Source organism: Cebus imitator, unplaced genomic scaffold (assembly GCF_001604975.1).
Source record: "Cebus imitator isolate Cc_AM_T3 unplaced genomic scaffold, Cebus_imitator-1.0 Scaffold39, whole genome shotgun sequence".
Lineage (NCBI taxonomy): Eukaryota > Metazoa > Chordata > Mammalia > Primates > Cebidae > Cebus > Cebus imitator.
This window is the reverse complement of record NW_016107354.1, coordinates 4,576,229-4,598,044: the sequence shown is the minus strand read 5'-3', so window position 1 is coordinate 4,598,044 and position 21,816 is coordinate 4,576,229. Positions and strand designations below refer to the sequence as shown.

Below are 21,816 nucleotides of genomic sequence, written 5' to 3'. Positions count from 1 at the left end.
TTAGTAGAGACGGGGTTTCACCATGTTGACCAGGATGGTCTCGATCTCTTGACCTCGTGATCCACCCGCCTCGGCCTCCCACAGTGCTGGGATTACAGGCTTGAGCCACCGCGCCCGGCCCCAAATAGTAGACTTTTATTATTCAGCAGAAATAATAACTACCAAGTCTATTCATACATAGTTTCACTTTATATAAAAACTAAAATAACTCTTAATTGTCATACTAAAAATTAACCTTACTAAATATTAGCAGCCACATGTTAACCAATTCAACCTACATAATCACAAATAAAGTCTACTATTACTAGCAGAACTAAAGAGAAGGAAAAAGACCAGCAGGCTAATACTTTAACTCTAATTTTTAAGGTGACCATGGATAAAAATAATATCTATTTCTTTAAACTAAACTCAAACCTCTACTGTTGGGGCCATATATAATTAATAAAAGACCTTTAAAAGTACTCAATACTCTATTTGTCAAGAAAATATTCCCACTGAGATAGCAATTTCAAAAGTCCCAAAAGGATTAACTCATCTCTTGAAGAAGTTTCTAACTCTAAAATTTATTAACACAGAACATTTTTCAGCTAAAAAGTACTATTTTCTCTAACATTATTCTTTTGCAGGTTTCACTACCACTTGTTGTTTAAAAATGAGAAATTGTTTCAAAGGGAGCCAGATGTTCTAATTAAGTAACTGGACATGAGACAAACTTATTGAGGTTTATCATATCAAGCAAATAAAATAATATCGTTGGCACAGTATAAATTTTAGTGACTAAACATCAAAGCTTGCTGAAAATTCGTATAGAAGCCAAACATTTCCAATAAAATCCTCAAGAAAAAAATATAAATAGCTACAGAATAAGAAGTCATTAGTAAACAACTGTTAGAAAGCCTAAATTATTTGAGAATGAAAACAAGGAATAGTTTTTCAAGTATTCTATATCACTTAAAGGAAGGAAAGATGTTTCCACATGAAATAGAAGTTAAACACTTTCTTATATAAGAAATGTTCTTCGATAAGAATGTTTGGACTTTGGGAAAATAAGGTACTAGATTTGTCTTAAGACTTCCCTTATATTTCCCTTGTATGAAGTTTTCCTGTCATCTTTAGACCTATCAGTATATGATTAATGGAATCCCTTAACCTATCATATACTGTAAAGAATCATTGTTGGAAATACCTTAACATGAAAGCCAAAAAAACTGTTGCCAATATTATGTGGATTTGGAAAAAGAAAAATCCCAGTAAATTCCAAGTAACCATTTATTCCCACACAGAAATAAAACTGATTTGTTCAGTTTTAGAACGGATGGACTTTTCATTTGACAGAGGCAACAGAATTATAAAGCTTAGCTACTTTAAGCCACAACCCTCACAAATAGCTAAGAAGCATTCATCAAGAGTGCCCTTCTTAGACCAACCAGAAGAAAGTTTTTAAAAGAAGTTTCCAAGCTTCCAAAAGAAGGACCTCTAGTATTTCTTAAGATCCCCATATGATCACCTGGTCAGTCATTTTCCTCCATGTATACTGTATAGCAAAGACTTTGAAATAAAACAGAATTGGTTTTTAATACAGAGCAGTAACCACCAGCTACTTAATGGTACTTAAATTCTATAAGCTTCAGTTTCTTCAGCTGCAAAAGATTACTCTATTTTGATGACTATTTCACAAATTTTAAAAAGAGAAAAAGAAATTACCATACAGATTAAAAGTAACAGAAATTAACTTTATACTATTTTTCCAGTCAATAATCAGAGAGGAAAAAACTTCCTAGGTCACTGTGTGAGGCCAGCATTAATCTAATAATACAAATACAAGATATGGACACAAGATAAGAAAATTACAGGCTAACATCTCCCATGAACACAGAGGAAAACGTTAAAAAATAAAAATAGTAACAATTTAGCAAGGTAAATCCAGCAATATACAAGGATAATATACATAATCAAATGGGGTTTATTTCAAGAACACAATGTTGGTTCAACATTCAAAAAATAAACCAAAGCAATATACAGGCACAGTGGTGTGAGCCTGGAGTCCCAACTACTTGGGAGGCTGAGACAGGAGAATCACTTGAGACCAGGAGCTCAAAGCTGTAGTGCACCACAATTGCATCTGTGAATAGCCAACACTTCAGCTTGAGCAACATAATGAGACAGATCTTTAAAAAAGAAATTGAGCTTCTTCACATTAATTGGGAAAAAACACCTTAAACTTCATATGGAACCAAAAAAGAGCCCTCCTAGCCAAGACAATCTTAAGCAAAAAGAACAAAGCTGGAGGCATCATGCTACCTGACATCAAACTATACTACAAAGCTATAGTAATCAAAACAGCAAGGTACTGGTATCAAAACAGAGATATAGACCAATGGAACAGAACAGAGGCCTCAGAAATAATGACACACATCTACAACCATCTGATCTTTGACAAACCTGAAACAAGCAATGGGAAAAGGATTCCTTATTTAATAAATGGTGTTGGGAAAACTGGCTAGCCATATGCAGAAAGCTGAAACTAGATCCCTTCCTTACATCTTATACAAAAATTAACTCCAGATGGATTAAAGATTTAAACATAAGACCTAACACCATAAAAACCCTAGAAAAAAACATAGGCAATACGATTAAGGACATAGGCATAGGCAAGGACTTCATGACTAAAACACCAAAAGCATTGGCAACAAAAGCCAAAATAGACAAATGGGATCTAATTAAACATAAGAGCTTCTGCACAGCAAAAGAAACTATCATTAGAGTAAACCAGCAACCAACAGAATGGGAAAAATTTTTTGCAATCTATCCATGCGACAAAGGGCTAATAATCAGAATCTATAAAGAACTTAAACAAATTTACAAGAAAAAAGCAAAAAACCCCACCCAAAAGTGGACAAAGGACATGAACAGACACTTCTCAAAAGAAGACATTTATGCAGCCAACAAACATATGAAAAAAAAGCTCATCATCACTGGTCATTAGAGAAATGCAAATCAAAACCACGTTGAGGTAGCACCTCATGCCAGTTACAACAATGATAATTTAAAAATCTGCAGACAACAGATGCTGGAGAGGATGTGGAGAAAAAGGAATGCTTTTACACTGTTGGTGGGAGTGTAAATTTGTGCAACCATTGTGGAAGACAGTGTGGCAATTCCTCATGGATCAAGAAATAGAAATACCATTTGACCCAGTAATCCCATTACTGGGTATACACCTAAAGAATTATAAAACATTCAATTATAAAGACACATGCACATGTATGTTTACTGTCACACTGTTTACAATAGCAAAGACTAGGAACCAACCCAAATGCCCATCAAGGATAGACTGGATAAAGAAAATGTGGCGCATATACACCATGGAATATTATGCAGCCATAAAAATGGATGAGTTCATGTCCTTTGCAGGGACATGGATGAAGCTGGAAATCATCATCCTCAGCAAACTGACACAAGAACAGAAAAGCAAACGCCACATATTCTCACTCATAAGTGGATGTTGAACAATGAGAACACATGGACACAGGGGAGGGAACATCACACACCAGGGCTTATTGCAGGTTGGGGAGGCTAGAGGAGTGACAGCAGGGGGTGGGGGGATTAAGAAGGGCTAACAGGAGAAATACCTAATGTAAATGACAGGGGGACGGATGCAGCAAACCACCACGGCACATGCATGTCTATGTAACAAACCTGCATGTTCTGCCCATGTACCCCAGAACTTAAAGTATAATAAAAAAAATTAAAACAAATAAATAAATTGTAAATTGGCAAAAAATTAAAAATAAAAAAGAAATTAAATTTTTTTAAAAAAGTAATTCACTACATTAACAAAATTATGGAGATAAATTCTAGGATCATCTCAATAGATGCATTAAAAGTATTTGATAGAATTTAACATTCATTTATCATTTTAAAAAAAAACCTCTTAGTAACCTACGAATGGAAGGGAACTTCCTTAATCTGATAAAAGGTAACTATTACCAAAAATAATAATAATGATAATAATAATACACACACACATACACACAAACCTACAGCTAATACCAATCTATTTATTAGATTGGTAAAACGTTCAACACTTCCCCCAAGGTTAAAGAGAAAAGAAGATTGTCCACTATCATAACTTTTATTCAACATTATACTGAAGGGTCTAGTCAGGAAAATAGGCAATAAAAGGGTGAGAAAGTATAAAGATCAAAAAGAAATAAAACAGTCTTTATTTACAGATAATATAATTATATACCAATGACAATGAATAAGCAAATTTAGTAAGGTTGTTTGATACAAGCTCAAGATTTTTCTATTTCTACATAATAATAACAAAATGGAAAATAAAATTTACGAAACATCACTTATACAATAACATGAGAAAATAAAATACCAATGAATAAAGACACCTAAAACTGAAAACTAAAAATCGAAAAAAAAAATTTAAGATGCAAATAAATGGAGAAATATAACATGTTCAGTGTTCGAAAGACTCAATATTGCTACAAGGCCAGTTTTCCCCAAATTAATCTATAGATACAATGCAAACCAAATCAAAATCCCATTAAGTTTTTTTGTGGAAATTGACCTGAGGTTCCTAAAATTATATAGATATGCAAAGGTCCTAGACTAGCCAAGGCAATCTTTAAGAAGAACAAAGTTGAGAACTGACACTACTAGACTTCAAGATTTATATATTGTATAGTATGACAACAACCAAGGAATGGATAAATAGACCAATGGGACAGAGTCCAAAAACAGATCCACATATAAACAGTCACTTAGTTTGTGAAAAAGACCACTGCAAATCTGAAGGAAAAAGACAATTTTTTCAATTAATTGCACTACAGCACTGTAAATCAGTAAGAAAAAAAGAGAAAAAAAAAAAAAAACCCTTAATCCCAATTGTATACCATGAACAAAAAAACAAAATTAATTCTAGATCACCTATCTAAAAGTGAAAAGTTTCCAGGCATGGTGGCTCACAGCTATAAACCCAGCACCTTGTTAACTACATAACAAACCTGCACATCCTGCATATGTACCACAGAACTTAAAAAAGTAAAATAAAATAATTATTTTTTAAAAATATATACCTACCCTATGACTCAGTAAACCCACTCCTTGTATATAGCCAACAAAATTAACACATCTACCAAAATGATGTATAAAAATGTTCACACAAGCTTTATTCATAAGTACTCCCCTAAAATAAAAATAATCCAAATGTCCATAAACTAGAGAATGAATAAAAAAAGTGTGGTCCATTTAAACTACTGAACATTACACAGACCTGAAACACAACAAACTGGCGATAATGTAATAATGTGGGTGAATCTTGTGGGAGTTGTTTTCTGAAAATGAAGCCAGATAAAAAAGATAACAAACCATAAATAAATAAATAAATAAATAAATTTGGTCTTTTTTGAATTTTTAAAATAGAAATCAGAAATATACAAGTCAAAACAAGAGAAAATAAATTGATGGAAAAAGAAGTCAGAACAGTGGTTACCTATAGAAGGCAGTAATGACTCAAAGGGTGAATAAAGATTTCTTCTGGTGGGTTGGGAATATGGTATACTTGCATCTGCATGGTGATTATATAGGTATATATCTATGAAAATATTCACTGAGTAGTATACCTAAGACTAATATACCTTACAGTATACATATATGCCTCAATTTAAAACAATTATTTTATCTCCAAGTTGGAAAAACACAGATGCTTCAGTCCACAATTTGGAGGTATCTAAAGAAAAGAAAGGTATTTAGTAGCAGAGTTGGTCATCTTATAACTTACTTGGGTCACATAAAAGCATACCTAATAAATACAGGCATAGCTCAGAGATATTGCAAATACGGTTCTAGACCACTGAAATAAAGTGAGTATCAGAATAAAGCATGTCACAGGAATTTTTTTGGTTTTCCAGTGCATAAAAAAGTATATTTATACTATACTGTAGTAAAGTGCTAAATAGCATTACGTCTTTTAAAAATGTACATACCCTAATCTAAAAACACTTTAGTGCTAATGATCATCTAAGCCTTCAGCAAATTGTAATCCTTTTGCTGGAAGAAGGTCTTGCCTCAATACTGATGGCTGCTAACTTATCAGGGTGGTGGTTGCTGAAGGCTGAGGTGGCTGTGGCAATTTCTTAAGACAACAGTGAAGTGTGCCACATCTATTGACCTCAGGAAGAATTTATCTGTAGCATGCAATGCTTCATTTTATCCACAGTAGAACTTCTTTCAAAATTGGAGTCAATCTTCTCAAATGCTGCCACTGCTTTGTCCACTAAGTTTATGTAAACCCTTTGTTGTCATTTCAACAACGTTCACAGCATCTTTACCAGGAGTAGACTCCATCTCAATAAACCATTTTCTTTTCTCATACATAAAAAGCAGCTCCTCATTCATTCAAGTTTTATCATGAGACTGAAGTAATTCAGTCACATCTTCAGGCTCTATTTATTCCCTTGGTATCTCCATCAAATCTGCAGTTACTTCCTCCACTAAAGTCTTGAACCCCTCAAAATCATTCATAAGGGTTGGAATCAACTTCTTCCAAACTCCTATTAATGTCAATATTCTGATCTCCTCCCATGAATCACAAATGTTCTTAATGGCATCTAGAATGGTCAATCCTTTCCAGGTTTTCCGATTACTTTCCACACATCCATCAAAGGAATCTATGGCAGCTATAGCCTTATGGGATGTAAATCTGAACTAATAAAATTTGAAAGTCAAAATTACTCCTTGATCCATGGGCTGCAGAATGGATGTTATGTTTGCAGGCATGAAAACAACATTTATCTCCCTGTATATCTCCATCAGAGCTCTTGGATGATGACTAGCTGCACTGTCAATGAGCGGCAATATTTTTAAAAGAATCTTTTTTCCTGAGCAGTAGATCTCAACCGTGGACTTAAAATATTCAGAAAACTCTGCTATAAAGAGATGTGCTTTCTTCTAGGCTTTTTTGTTCTGTTTACAGAGCTTAAGTAGAATAGATTTACCATAATTCTTAAGGGCTCTGGGATTTTCAGAATGGGAAATGAACACTGGCATCAACTTAAAGTCATCAGCTACATTAGACTCTAAGAGAGTCAGCCTAGCCTTTGAAGCTTTGAAACCAGGCATTGACTTCTCCTCTCTAGCTATGAAAGTCCTAAATGGCATCTTCTTCCAATAGAAGGCTGATTCACCTACATTGAAAATCTGTTGTTTAATGCAACCATCTTCCAATTACCTTAGCTAGATGTTCTAGAAAACTTGATGCAGCTTCTCCAACAATACTTGCTGCTTCACCTTGCATTTTATGTTATGGAGATAGTTGCTATCCTAAAATCTCACGAACCAACCTCTGTTAGCTTCAAACTTTTCTTCTGCAGCTTCCTTGCTTCTGTCAGCCTTCAGGGAATTGCAGAGAGTTAGGGCCTGGCTCTGGATTAGGCTTTGGTTTAAGGAAATGTTGTGACTGGTTTGATTTTCTATCCAAACCACTCGTACATCTCCATATCAGCAGTAAGGCTGGTCATTTTGTTTTATTTTGTTTTGTTTTTTGTTTTTTATCATTTTTGCATTCACTGGAGAAGCACTTTTAGTTTCCTTCAAGAACTTTTCCTTGGCATTCATAGTTTGACTGTTTGTTGCAAGAAGCCTAGCTTTTTGGTCTGTGTCAGCTTTCCACATGCTTTCTTCACTAAGCTCGATCATTTCTAGCTGTTTATTTAAGGTAAGAAATGTGCAATTCTTCCTTTCTCTTAAGCACTAAGAGGCCACTTTGGGATTATTAATTGGCCCATTTTCATTACTGCGGTGTCTCAGGTAATAGGAAGGTCCAAGGACAGGGGAGAAAGATAGGGGAACAGCCAGATGGATAAAAACATTTATCAATTAAGTTTGCTCTCTTCTCCAGGTGCAGTGGTTCGTGGTGCCCCAAAACAATTACAATAGTAACTAAAAGATCACTGATCACAAATAGCCATAACAGATATAGTAATAAAAAATTTTAAATATTTTTGCAAGAATTACCAAAATGTGACACGAAGATGCAAAGTGAGCATATGTTGTAGGAAAAATGGTGCCAACAGACTTTCTCAACACAGGGTTGCCACAAACCTTCAATCTGTGAAAAACACAATATCTGTGAAACATAATATAGTGAATTTTTATTCCCTTTTACAGGCATACTTCACATAAAGTGAAGAGCTGGGGCACTGCACCAAAACAGTCTTACACAATCTTATTTAAACCATGCAACAAACCTATGGCGTAGATACTATTATTATGATATATATCATTTTTAGAGATAGGGTCTTGCTTTGTCACCCAGGCTGGAGAGCAGTGGCATGGTCATAACTTACTGCAGCCTCAAATTCCTAGGCTCAAGGGATCCTCCTGCCTCAGCCTCTCAAGTAGGTGGGACTACAGGTACATACCACCATGCCTGGCTAACATTTAATTATTTATTTTTGTAAAGAAGGGGAGTCTCAGTATCTTGCCTAGGCTGGTCTCAAACTCCTGGGCAAGAGCAATTCTCCCACCTCAGCCTCCCAAAGTACTCGGATTACAGGTATGAGCCACCACACCCAGCCTGGTACTACTATAAATCAGTAGTTTCAGATGTGAAACTTGAGGTAGGCAGATGTTGTTCCTGTTAAATTATAAATGGTGGGAAAACATTTGGATAAGTTTTTGTTTAAATTTTGGTAGATTTTTATCTATACAAATTTAAATAAAATTCTGTTCATAAGCCGTAAAAAATAAATAAATTGTAAATGGTTTGATCTTAGTAAACACAATTTGACTTGAATAAAGTAGTTTTCTAAATACACTGGCAAAAAGCCATATTCAAGTGTCCTACCTGCCTTTCCTTACCACACTATCTGAAATATCATCCTATACAACTCTCTGTTGCCCTACTCTCCCTTATTTTTCTTCATAACACACATTACTATCTGACAATATGTATCTATGTGCTTATTTGCTTATATTCTGTCTCTCCCACTAAAATGTAAATTTCATGAAGGCACAAATTTTGTGTTTTTCATTGCTCTATCCCCAGCACCTAGACCTGCACCTGGCATATAATAAACACTCAATACATTTTGATGAATTAAATGGAAAAAGTAATAATAAATATCCTACCTGATACTCAAGTCTGTACCTCTTTCCATACCATTTATAGAAAATAACATTATTTCATGTATTTTCTATTAATTAGTTTACATAACTTACTAGCAAAAGACTTGACAGTATCTTTAAGCTGATTTGGGGCAATTCAGTTTATAGAGTCAAAAAATTCTGGAAGATTAATTTTAACATATTCAAGTAATTACATAATTATCTTCCATTATTGTCATGAAACATTTCATTTTAAACATCCAAATGCAAATCTTTATAAATTGTATTATATTAGTGAACTAAGCAATACAATGTTATGATTTACAGAAAAATTACAGCATTATGAAAACCAATTATTGCACCCAGCACTAGCACAGTGCTAATACAGAAACAACTAAATCACCTTCATTGAATTCCACTATTTAGTGCACTCCTATGTCTTGATCTCATTTCCTTTTCCCTTTCTGCTCTCATCATTATTTCTGCGCTGATTTAACCTCTCTTGTTATTACCTTTAATTTTTCCTTCTGTGCTATTTGCATGTTTTCCCTTCCTTTAACATATTTAGATGTCCACCTAAGGCTGAAGCATGCACGCATACAAATACAAAAAAACTTCCCTGGAACTTGCTTTCCTCAAAAGCTACTGTTCTTGGACTCTACTGCACTTTCTTTAAAAAGTACACAACCTCCATTTCCCACTCCCAAATTCATACTAATTGGTGAAGATTATCAGTAATCCCTGAATCGCCAAATGCAACTGCCTTCCTTAGCTACCCCAATATGCATCATTTAAAACAGTACATATTCTCCATCTGTAATTTGTTTCCTCTTAACTTCCATGATTCTGTGCCTCCCAGGTATTGTTGGGCCTGAACCTTATAGAATTTAGGGGGTCCTCTTTAAAAAAAAAAAGGGAAGCAAAATTACAAATATAAACTTAGGTGCAAAGGTGAGTGCTTATTTAGAATGAGAAAAAAAATCACAGCAGCATAAACATCACAAGAATCCAGAAAAATAACAATAATCAATAAACTCCCTGAAACACTTCTAGAATACTTCTATATATTTTTTGTATAACTTTTGTTATCACCTCTTCATATTACAATTATATGTAAGTTTTTCTATAAGAGAATTTTTTTTATTTTCAAAAGACTAAATTGTTATTTATATTTTACAAAATAGTCTTCACAAACTATTATTGGTCATGTCATAAAATTTTAGTATTGTCAAATTTAAAGAAACTCATATAGTTTTTTTCATTTAGATTTGGAAGAATTTTTCCCAGACTAGCTTCTGGCCCTGTGCATTTCAAATTTTGTTTCTCTTATCCTACCAAATACTTCTAATGTGATGCACTACAGGACATGTTCCTATCACCAGGTAATCTTTAGCCTTGCATCTTTGTGTCACAACACTAACTGTTAACATAGCGGGAAATAATAGTATTCCTTGATATAGTTCCTATATCAGAACAGCTAAACTACATTCAGAAGTGACATGAACCACATAAATATATGTCACTGAAACTAAATGTAAATCCAATTCAAATTCCCCTTAGCTGGATCCCTAAAATGCCTGCAGCCACTCTATATGACATGAGAGTAAGTCAAAAGGAAAGAAATCACAATTTTAAAATGCCTTATTTTTGGAAATCCTAGAGAAACATATGCCCATGTAAAAGCCTTCCTCCCAAAGACTGGAAAGGCATTTATGTAAGTGACAAATCTGGAACTTAAATTTAATTAGCTTAATGATAAATCTCCCATAGCCTGACACTCTGACCCTCTTTTCTTCACTGACTCTTCATCATGCCAATTACTAAACATAGGTACTTCCCCCACAGTCTTTGTCTTTCTCCTAAAAAGCTACATAATGTATTTTCCAAAGTCACTGTTTCCTTAATTGTTCGTAGATAATCATAACTACACTCTTTTTTTTTTCAGTCTCATCCATTCCCAAGCTTCAACTATGACCTTCTAAGAAAACAATCCTATCCTCCTTCTAGAATCTAGTAACTAGACTATGAATTCCACAAGTAAGGGGGATGCTAGTAGTGTGGTCTGCATGAATTCCAGAACCTCAATCTTGAAGGATATACATTAGGCCTTCAATAAAATATAATGAGTAACTTCTAAAATATAATTCTAGCCTTATTCTCTCTTTCCAAGCTCCAAATCTAACATTTCAAATTGCGCACTGGGCTTTTCCACCTAGATAACTTCTACCCCTCTTCCCAAGAAATAGACAAATTCCCATAACACTTGGGAGTACTTTGAACTTTATTTTAACACCTGGCAATATATTTTAAACTCTTAGAGATAGTTTTCATCATATCTGTTCAGAAAACTAAAGCACAATGTAATCACAGGAGTTACAACAAATCCAGATTATTCCACCTTTAATTTCACGAACTTCCCTCTCTAAAGCAATACAAATATGTGGGACGAACACAGTGGCTCATGCCTGTAATCCCAGCACTTTGGGGGACTAAGGAGGTTGGATCACCTGAGGTCAGGAGTTCAAGACCAGCCTAGCCAACATAGCGAAACATCGTCTCTACTAAAATTAGAAAAATTAGCCAGGCATAGTGGTGGGAGCCTGTAATCTCAGCTACTCGGGAGGCTGAGGCAGGAGAATCGCTTGAACCCAGGAGGCAGAGGTTGCATGAGCTGAGCATGCCACGGCACTGCACCCTGGGTGACAGAGCGAGACTGCCTCAAAACAAACAAACAAACAAAAAACAAATATGTGGCTGATGAGCCACATGGATCTAGCGGTAATAACTTACCTGGAATCACACTCAGTGACCTACACAAAGACACGGAAATTAGAAATAAAAAGTGAATGGACAAGTGCTAGTTATCAAAAATGAACAAATAAAACACTTTCGAGAAATAAACACAGACTAAATGTCAATAACAGATGTCTATACACATATCTTAAAGTTTGTAAATAGAATGTACTCAGACAATACAGGGCACACATTCAGTCATGTAGCCCTGCTCCACTGAAAGACCTCATTGTAAACACACTACTAAACAAGAGCTCCCAAGCGAAAAGGACAAAGTGCTGACATAAGTGTCAGCACTATACACAGATACTGACGTACGCCTATTTGCTTTCAGTTGCTAGGATTCAGTGTATCCATTTTTCTCTAACTTGAAAACACGCAACTCTGATGTTCTGAAGATTCCATAAACAAAGATTGATGGATTGCTTCATATATGAAAAATATTTCAAATTCAAACCTCTAATTTCTTGAAAATACTGATGTTCTCTCCATGGTTTAAAAAAAAAAAAGTAAAAATTTTAATTTATTTGTCAAAAACTACCACAATTCAATTTCAATCAAATGAAATGAAAAGAGAAACTACTACTTTCATGTGAGTATCACAGGAAAAAAATTCTGAGTGCAGCTTTAAAAGAAATTATCTCCTATGTTTTCAGAACCTTTAGTCTATATAAGGTAAAGTACATATTTTGATTATCCAAAAAAAAGAAATTATATGTTGATGAGCAAATTCTTAATAGTAGTTCCAATCAGCAGCCATTTCACCTCTTGAATTATAATCTTAAAATTATACACTAATCAATTAGATATTGACAAATAAACAGAAAAGTTCCCTTGGGAATTTTCCATCTGCTCTTGGTACAGCCCAGGTATGATGCATAAAATGGGCTTAAAATACCCCTGGGTAACAGAAAAATCAATCAAATTTCCAGTAAAATCTTCAGAAGTTTAATGCTTAATATTAAATAAACATAGTTCTATTGTCTCCCCAGTAGCATTAGCAGTTTCCTTCACATTTCTCACTGACTTTCAACCACTTAAATATTTCTCAGCTTTTAATAATATATACTTTAGAAAAAAAACTGTCACACTATAAGATTCAAATAATTCAAATCAACTCAATATAACATTATAAATTTACTATAAATTTCTGTTTTAAGTAGACATTTAGTAAGTCACAATTTAATAATTTTTCTGCCTTCATATATCTTCCCTACCTGATAAATTAATATTCTTCACAAATCAGAACTTCATTCTAGCAAGAAGCATTCTAAATGGCTATTACCTTAATTTTTGTTCAAATTGTTTGGTTAATTAATTCTCATATCTCTGAGTAACACAGGGATAGTTAGAACACATTTTAGTCAAATTTGGTAGAATCATATTACTAAAAGGAATAAATATAACTAACATAATAAGCTTGCATTTGCATTTTTACTATAAAAATTATTTTCATAAAAGAATGACAGTTTGTTAACTGAATAATATAAGTGGCTTACTTTTAAGTTAAATAGATGGTAAGTTATTTTACAATTTAAAGTAAGTATAAAGCTAATTCAGTATTTACCTTCCTCTTTAAATTGTAATCACTGTTAAGAAAGAAAGCTAGATGTTTTCTCATCATTTAAAATGTCTCAAGTTAAAATAACTTATCCCCAAAGAAAAAAACTTTTCTTCTGTATCTTAAAAGCTGACCACAATTTCAACAGTCCTATTAATTCAGGGGCCTAAGTAAGTTCTATTAATCACTGTTATTATTTTCTTTAAAGTATGGTTTCAGCACTAAAAATTACATTACTTGTATTACAAAGGTTATAAAATACAGTAGATGCCCACGATCAATTATCCTTTAAGGATGGAATTAAAGATTTGTCATTGAGCTCCTGAAAGAAACACTAAGCACGGAAAGGAACAAGTACCAGTCACTGCAAAAGCAAACCAGTTGGCAAAGACCAAAAATGCAATGAAGAAAATGAGTCAACTAATGGGAAAGAAAGCCAGCCAGTTACAAAATGGCAGGATCAAATTCACACATAACAATATTAACAATGAATGTAAATGGCCTAAACGCCCCAATCAAAAGACACAGACTGGCCAACTGGATAAAAAGTCAGGACCTATTGGTGTGCTATATTCAGGAAACCCATCTCACATGTAAAGACACACACAGACTCAAAATAAAGGAATGGAAGAAGATTTACAATACCAAGCAAATGGAGAGCAAAAAAAAGCAGGGGTTGCAATCCTAGCCTCTGATAAAATGGACTTCAAACCAACAAAGATCAAAAGAGACAAAGGACACTACATAATGGTAAAAGGATCAATCCAACAGGAAGAGCTAACTATCCTAAACATATACACCCCCAACACAGGAGTACCCAGATACATAAAGGAAGTTCTTAATGACCTAAAACGAGATTTAGACTCCCACGCAATAATAGTGGGAGACTTCAACACTCCACTGTCAATATTAGACAGATCAACGAGACAGAAAATTAGCAAGGATATCCAGAACTTGAATGCAGAGCTGAACCAAGCAGACCTAATAGACATATATAGAACACTCCACCCCAAATCCACAGAATATACATTTTTCTCAGCACCACATTGCCCTTACTCTAAAATTGACCACATCATTGGAAGCAAATCACTCCTCAGCAAATGCAAAAGAACAGAAATCATAACAAACAGTCTATCAGACCACAGCGCAATCAGACTAGAGCTCAGGATCAAGAAATACACTCAAACCCGCACAACCACTTGGAAACTGAACAACTTGCTTCTCAGTGTCGACTAGATAAACTATGAAGTGAAGGCAGAAATAAAGATGTTCTTCAAAACCAACCGGAATGAAGATACAACTTACCAGAATCTCTGGGACACCTTTAAAGCAATGTTGAGAGGGAAATTTATAGCAATAAATGCCCACCAGAGAAGAGAAAAAAGATCTAAAATCAACACCGTATCGTCAAAATTGAAAGAGCTAGAGAAGCAAGATCAAAAAAACTCAAAAGCTAGCAGAAGACAAGAAATAACTAAGATTAGAGCCAAACTGAAGGAGATAGACAGAAAAAAACCCTTCAAAAACTCAATAAATTCAGGAGCTGGTTTTTTGAAAAGATCAACAAAATAGACAGACTGCTAGCCAGATTAATAAAAAAGAAAATGGAGAAGAATCAAATAGATGCAATAAAAAATGATAAAGGGGATATCACCACTGATCCCACAGAAATGCAAACTACCATCAGAGATTACTACAAACAGCTCTACTCACATAAACCAGTAAACCAGGAAGAAATGGATAAAATCCTAGACACTTGTACTCTACCAAGACTAAAAAAGGAGGAAGTTGAAACCCTGAATAGACCAATAACAAGGGCTGAAGTAGAGGCAGTAATCAATAGTCTAGTAACCAAAAAAAGTCCAGGTCCAGGCAGGTTCACAGCCGAATTCTACCAGACATACAAAGGGGAACTGGTTCCATTCCTTCTGAAACTGTATCAAACAATACAAAAGGAGGGAATCCTCCCTAATTCTTTTTGAGACCAACATCATCCTGATACCAAAACCAGGCAGAGACTCAACTAAAAAAGAAAACTTCAGGCCAATATCCATGGTGAACATTGACACACAAATCTTCAATAAAATAATAGCAAACAGATTGCAACAGCACATCAAGAAGCTTATCCATCATGACCAAGTAGGCTTCATCCCAGGGATGCAAGTCTGGTTCAACATATGCAAATCCATAAATATAATCCATCACATAAATGGAACCAAAGACAAAAATCACATGATTATCTCAATAGATGCAGAGAAGGCCTTCAATAAAATTCAACAGTCCTCCATGCTAAAAACTCTCATTTAAACTAGGTATTGATGGAACATATCATAAAATGATAAAAAGCTGCATGTGACAAACCTACAGCCAATATCATACTGAACGGGCAAAAGCTGGAAAAATTCCCTTTGAAATCAGGCACTAGACAAGGATGCCCTCTCTCACCACTGCTATTCAACAAAGTATTGGAAGTTCTAGCCAGAGCAATCAGGCAAGAAAAAGAAATAAAGTGTATTCAATTAGGAAAGGAGGAAGTCAAACTGTCTCTATTTGCAGATGACATGATTGTATATTTAGAGGACCCCATCATCTCAGCCCAAAATCAGCAAAGTCTCAGGATGCAAAATCAATGGGCAGAAATCACAAGCATTCCTATATACCAACAACAGACAGAGAGCCAAATCAAGAGCAAACTCCCATTCACAATTGCTACAAAGAGAATAAAATACCTAGGAATACAACTAACAAAGGATATAAAGGACCTCTTCAAGGAGAACTACAAACCACTGCTCAACAAAATAAGAGAGGACACAACAGATGGAGAAACATTCTATGTTCCTGGTTAGGAAGAATCAATATCGTGGAAATGGCCATACTGTCCAAAGTAATCTATAGATTCAATGCTATTCCCATCAAGCTACCAATGACTTTCTTCACAGAACTGGAAAAAACCACTTTAAACTTCATATGGAATCACAAAAGACCTCACATAGCCAAGACCATCCTAAGCAAAAAGAACAAAGCTGGAGACATCACACTGCTGGACTTCAAACTATACTACAGGGCTACAGTAATCAAAACAGCATTGTACTGGTACCAAAACAGAGACATAGACCAATGGAACAGAACAGAGACCCCAGAAGAAACACTACACATCTACAACCATCTGATCTTTGACAAACCGGGCAAAAACAAGCAATGGGGAAAGGACTCCATGTTTAATAAATGGTGTTGGGAAAATTGGCCAGCAATGTGCAGAAAGCAGAAACTGGACCGCTACCTGTCACCTTACACTAAAATTAACTCCAGATGGATCAAAGATTTAAACATAAAACTTAACACCATAAAAACATTAGAGGAAAACATAGGCAAAACCAACCAGGACATAGGCATAGGCAAGGACTTCATGACTAAAACACCAAAAGCAATAGCAATAAAAGCCAAGATAGATAAATGAGATCTAATTAAACTCCAGAGCTTCTGTACAGCAAAAGAAACCATGATTAGAGTGAACTGGCAACCAACAGAATGGGAAAAAATGTTTGCAATCTACCCATCTGACAAAGGGCTAATATCCAGAATCTACAAAGAACTAAAACAGATTTACAAGAAAAAAACAACCCCATTCAAAAGTGGGTGAAGGATATGAACAGACACTTTTCAAAAGAAGACATACATGAGGCCAACAAACATGAAAAAAATGCTCAAAGAACTATAAATTGTTCTACTGTAAAGACACATGCACACATATGTTCACTGCAGCCCTGTGTACTATAGCAAAGACCTGGAACCAACCCAAATGCCCATCAATGATAAACTGGACAAAGAAAATGTGGTACATATACACCATGGAATACTACACAGCCATGAAAAATGATGAGTGTGTGTCCTTTGTAGAGACTTGGATGAATATGGAAACCATCATTCTCAGCAAACTGACACAAGAACAGAAAGCCAAACACCAGATGTTCTCACTCATAGCTGGCTGTTGAACGAGAACATATGGACTCAGGGAGAGGAGCATCACACACTGGGTGCAGTTGGGGCGGGTAGGGGAGAGACAACGGGGGGGTGAGGAAGGAGGGGCGGGTGGGGAGGGATAACATGGGGACCAATGCCAGATATCGTACGCACCTAAAGTAAAATAAATAAATTTTTAAAAAAGATTTGTCATTAGCACTTAAGGTTGTGGAATCTGAATGAAAGACTTGTGTCATTGTCAGATAGGAAGAATGTAAAACAATTTAAAAATTTTTTTTTAATTTAAAACTCATGCAGAATTCTATCAGGCAATGAAAAGATCAGTGAGAAGGTAAGTACAAACTTAGAATTAGGTGAATAATTTCTTTTACCTATACAAAACTAAAGAATTTCATAATTTAAACTGTGAAGATTGGAAGTAGATATTGCTGAAAGCCTAATCTCATCTCTAGGATATGGACTTATTTCAGCAACCATAAAAGGGCTTACCTGTCCACCTGTGACATGGGTGGAATCACTCTGGCTAGAGGCAGTCCCAGGTCCTGCTTCACAGCCAAAACTTCATGACAAATGAGAAACCTCAAGTCATTTGGAATGATAACCAAAACCTACTTGAGTTTTCAACTTCAGTATGCTTACTGTGATACCCTAAATTACCAATGATGATATAAAACTCACAAAAGATGAGGCCAGGTACAGTGGCTCATGAATGTGATTCCAGTACTTTGGGAGGCTGAGGCAGATGGATCACCTGAGGTCAGGAGTTCAAGACCAGCCTGGCCAACATGGTGAAACCCTGTGTCTACTAAAAATACAAAAATTAGCCAGGCACGATGGTGCACACTTGTAATCCTAGCTACTTGGGAAGTTGAGGCAGGAAAATCTCTTGAACCCAGGAGGCAGAGATTGCAGAAAGCCAAGATGGTGCCACTGCACCCCAGCCTGGGCAACAGAGCGAGAATCCACCTCAAAAAAAAAAAAAAAGATTAGAAAAATGTTCCCTTAGTGGTTGTCTTCTAAGACTAGAAAGGTTTAACATTAAATAAGGAAATAATGAATAAATCAAATACATAGTACATCTGGGGAGGGTATAAAACATTCGTATCCCATTCTGGGGCAGGGGGGAGTGATGCAATAAATTGTTACAATTACTTTCAAACTTTAAAAAACAATTTGGCATTTTCTAGCAAAACTGAAGACTGACTTAATCTACAACCTTTGTAAATCTATCCAGGCTAAGTACAGCAGATAAAATCTCATATCTAGCCACCAAATATATGCAGAGAATCGAAATAATACAAAGTATGTTCTCCGATCGTAATGAAATTGTACCAGAAATAGGTAACAAAAAGATGGCAGAAACGTTTCATACACTTAGAAATTAAATAACTTCTAAATAATCTGGGGTTCAAAGAGGAAGTTTAGTAAGAAATTAGAAGATAGTTTGAACCAAAGAAAAACTAAAATGCAATGTATCAAAATTTATGGCGTACAGCTAGCATAGTGCTTAGAGTAAAACTCAAAGAATCAAATGCTTATATTAGAAAAGAAGAAAAATATAAAATCAATCATCTAAGCTTCCATCTTAACAAATTAGGAAAAGAACAAAATAAATCTAAAGCAAGCAGAAAATAAAAAGAAAAAATGATCAGCTCAGACATCAATAACAGTGATAACACAAAAAAACAGAGAAAATTAATGAAACCAAAGCCCATTCTTTGAAAAGATTTTAAAATTGATAAACCTCAAAGAGAAAAAAAAAGTAGACATAAATTACCAGTAACAAGAATAAAAGAGGAATATCACTATAGACTCCATACACATTAAATAAAATAACACCATAAATAACATTTTACTCATAAATTCAATAACTTAAAAACTCAAACTACCAAAGCTCACCAACGATGAGATAGATACTCTGAATAATTCTGTAACTATTAAATAAGTTGAACATACAGTTTCAACTTATTAAAAAAAAAAAGAAAAAAAAGGTTTAGACCCAGATAGTTTTACTAGCAAATTCAACCAAATATTAAAAGAAAAAAAACATTACTATGTATCAATAAAAGAAAAATATAAAAAAGAAGAAATAAAATCAGATCTATATACTCTTTGCTGAAAATAGAGGAGGGAACACTTCCCAATTCATTTTTAGAGTCATCATTACTCCAATACCAAAAAACAGTATTAAAAAAAAAAAAAAACTACAGCCCTATATCCCTCATGAACATAACAACAACAAAAATCCTTAACAAAATATCAGAAATCAAATCCAGCAATATATAAGAATATGCCACAATCAGGTGGGATTTATACTAGGAATGCAAAGCTATTCAATATTTTTTAAACGGACCAATGTAATCCATCATATTAACACTCTAAAAACAAACCCACATGTTCATATTGATGCAAAAAAGGCATTTGACAACATTCAACAATCATTCATGATTAAAAAACAAAAAAAAACTGTCAGCAAATTAAGAACAGAAAGGTACTTCCCCAACATAATAAAGTGCATCTAAACAAAAGCTACAGCCAAAATCACATTTAATGGTTTCCTAGATTGGAACCAAGGAAAAAATATCAAATCATATCTCTCTTATTTGTCATGGTACTGGAAGTCCTAGTCAGTGCAATTAAGCAAGAAAATAACAAATGAAAGGTATACAAATTGGAAAGAAAGAAATCAAAATGTCCTATTGACAGACAACGTTATCATTTACAGTTGACCCTTGAACACAGTTTGAACTGAACAGGTCCACTTATATGTGGATTTTCCTCTGCTTCTGCCACCCCTGAGACAGAAAAACTAACCCTTCCTCTTCCCCCATCTCCCCACCGTATTCAGTGTGAAGAAAATGAGGATGACGACCTTTAGGATAATCCACTTCCACGTATTAAACAGTAAACATATTTTCTCTTCCTTGTGATTCTCTTAATAACATTTTCTTTTTCTAGCTTACTTTATTGTAAGAGTACAGTATATAATATATATAACATAAAAATACGTGCTAATTGACTGTTTACATTGTTGGTAAGACTTCCAGTCAACACAGGCTACTAGTAGTTAGATTTGGGGGGAGTCAAAAGTTATATGTAGATTTTCAACTGCTTCAGGGGTTAGTACCCCTAACTTCCACCTTGCCACATCATTCAAGGGTCAACTGTACATAGAAAAATCTCAAGAAATCTATGAAAAATGCTCCTAGAACTAATAAGTGAATTCAGCAACATCACAGAATACAAAACCAACATACAAAACTCAATCATATTTCTATATACTAGCAAACAGAAATTGGAAACCAATTTATTTAAATAACATTTACAACAGCTCTAAAAAGTGAAATAGGAACAATCCTCAACCTATGATGGTTCAACTTACAATTTTTCAGCTGTACAATATGTATTAGTCTGTTCTCATGCTGCTAATAAAGACATATCTGAGACTGGGTAATTTATAAAGGAAAGAGGTTTAATTGACTCACAGTTCCACATGGCTGGGAAGTCCTCACACTCATGATGGAAGGCAAAGGAGGAGCAAACTCATGCCTTTACATGGTGGCAGACAAGAGAGAACTTGTGCAGGAAAACTCCCCCTTATAAAACCATCAGATCTCATGAGTCTAATTCGCTGTCACAAGAACAGCACAGGAAAGACTTCCCCCATGATTCAATTACTTTCCACCAGGTCCCTCCCATAACACATGGGAATTGCGGGAGCCAAAATTCAAGATGAGATTTGGGTGGGAACACAGCCAAACCATATCAAAACGGTGCAAAAGCAACACACATTCAGTATGCTCCTCAACTTACATGAGGTTATGTTCAGATAAATGCACTATCAGTTGAAAATACTGCATTTTGAAAGTGTGTTTTCAGCTGGTAAATATATTAAGTCAAAAGTGTGCTTTTCACTGGTGAAAATATCATAAATTGAAAGTTTGGTTTTGACTGATGAGAATACTATGTCAAAAATATGTTTTTGGTTTACAATATTTTCAACTTACGATGGATTTGTCTGGATAAATAACTCCATCTTCATAAGTCGAGGAGAATCTGTACTTACATGTAAATCAAGCAAAGAGTGGAGAGGATTTACATGCTAAAAATTACAAGATACTAATGAATAGGCCAGGCGCAGTGGCTCATGCCTGTAATCCCAACACTTTGGGAGGCCAAGGTGAGCAGATCACCTGAGGTTGGGAGTTTGAGACCAGCCTGACCAACATGGAGAAACCCCATCTCTACTAAAAATGTAAAATTAGCCAGACGTGATGGTGCATGTCTGTAATCCCAGCTACTCAGGAGGCTGAGGCAGGAGAATCGCTTGAACCCAGGAGGTAGAGGCTACAATGAGC

At 35.0% G+C, this 21,816-nt stretch overlaps 1 protein-coding gene and 1 long non-coding RNA gene across 8 annotated transcripts in view; both read right to left on the bottom strand.

Annotated features, from left to right (window-relative positions):
- Positions 1-21,816, bottom strand: part of PDE3B (phosphodiesterase 3B) — a 204,505-nt gene that overhangs the window by 149,173 nt on the left and 33,516 nt on the right. The gene's annotated exons all lie outside the window — the stretch shown is intronic.
- Positions 4,875-13,916, bottom strand: LOC108302170. 2 transcript variants are annotated; one of them, XR_005199711.1, is made up of 3 exons: positions 11,914-13,916; positions 8,032-8,125; positions 4,875-5,746 (listed from the first exon to the last, which is right to left on the bottom strand). It is a non-coding gene; the product is annotated as an uncharacterized LOC108302170 (long non-coding RNA). The 2 variants fall into 2 exon arrangements; XR_005199710.1 differs by lacking the exon at positions 11,914-13,916 and having other exon boundaries at positions 8,032-8,394.